This window comes from Pediculus humanus, genomic scaffold (assembly GCF_000006295.1).
Source record: "Pediculus humanus corporis 1103172108277 genomic scaffold, whole genome shotgun sequence".
In the NCBI taxonomy this organism is placed as follows: domain Eukaryota; kingdom Metazoa; phylum Arthropoda; class Insecta; order Psocodea; family Pediculidae; genus Pediculus; species Pediculus humanus.
In genome coordinates, this window is record NW_002987846.1 from 178868 (window position 1) to 180214 (window position 1347).

Below are 1347 nucleotides of genomic sequence, written 5' to 3' on the forward strand. Positions count from 1 at the left end.
TCGGGATGGTCCGCGATTTCACAATTTTCGGAAGCGGCCCTACGGACGAAAGAGGACCGCGAACGCGATTGTGAAAAACCCGGAGTTCGGCGTCGTATGCTCCGGAAAAGAAAAAGAAAAACGAAGACGAAGACGGCAAAGAAGAGGTTAAGGTCTGAAGCAGGATGATGATCACCAGCGGATTACGGCGACGAACTTAGCTTCGTCGTTAGTGAGTCAAAATTGTCTTATTTCTAACATTTCTTGGGGGTCGATCTCCCGTCTGTGTTTTCCCATCGGTCCAGGTTACCCTTAGTATTAGAGGATGCGATCAACTAACACTTTTGCCCTTTTTTGCCCTTTTCGAGTGACGACGGTAAGTCTATATCCCCCACCAATTCGTTCCGATCGCATTCTCAGGAAACAGGCGAGTTTCTCATCCCTTTCCCCCCGTGAGAAGGACCGGAGGGCACTCCCAAAAGGGGCTTGCCGAACGTCCTGGAGATGCGTTCTCGTCTTCGAGGTGACGCCGGAACGAAGACTAGGGCGAATCTCCTACCAGTGTAAACGTGTGGAACGGTTAACGATCTGGCTTCCCGGAGAGGGGACTGAATGAAATGTAGGTTTTACTCCAACGACCCCCCCTCTTCATTTAAGCCACGCTATTGCGACATGCTCAGGAGTTTTAGTGAGTATGGTACTCGGTTAGGCTTTCTTCGAATCCATACCGAGCCCCACACTCCCTCTTCGGAGGGGTTGTGCGTAATCTGCATTTCTCCTGAGATATCAAAAAAAAAAAAAGGGTGCTGAAAGATGGTGAATTGAAGTATCCGTATACAGGCGGGGAGAAAAACATCAGCCGACAACCGAAGAAGCGGACGAAAGGCTGAAACAGCCTGGATGTGGGGAGAATAAAGACAGAATTGATTCCGGTCATCGTGGGAGCATCACTGGGAGCCATGCCACCGCATTCAATAAAAGGAAACTTAAAGAAGATTTTGAAGAACCTAAAGGAAGAAACCATCCAGGAAATCGCACTATGTGGGACGGCCCACATTCTTCGGAAAATATTATAAGTAGCACCACCGAAATTCGAGCATTTGTCCCTAAGGAATCGTCGGGTAGAAACCTGGAATAAATAAACTTAAAAACCCCGACAAATAAGAGCCTTGTCGTGTTTAAGAGTGACCATAATAATAATAATAATAAAAAGGTGATATTAAATAATCGAACGGGAAAAATTTTTGGGACATGTTACGATATGAAATTAAACCTAAAGAAAAATTCAAGTGAAAACAGGTACGAAGAAAAATGTTTTTTTTTGTTTGTTCTCTCATCATCACGTCAGAATTAAACGTTAAAAGGTTA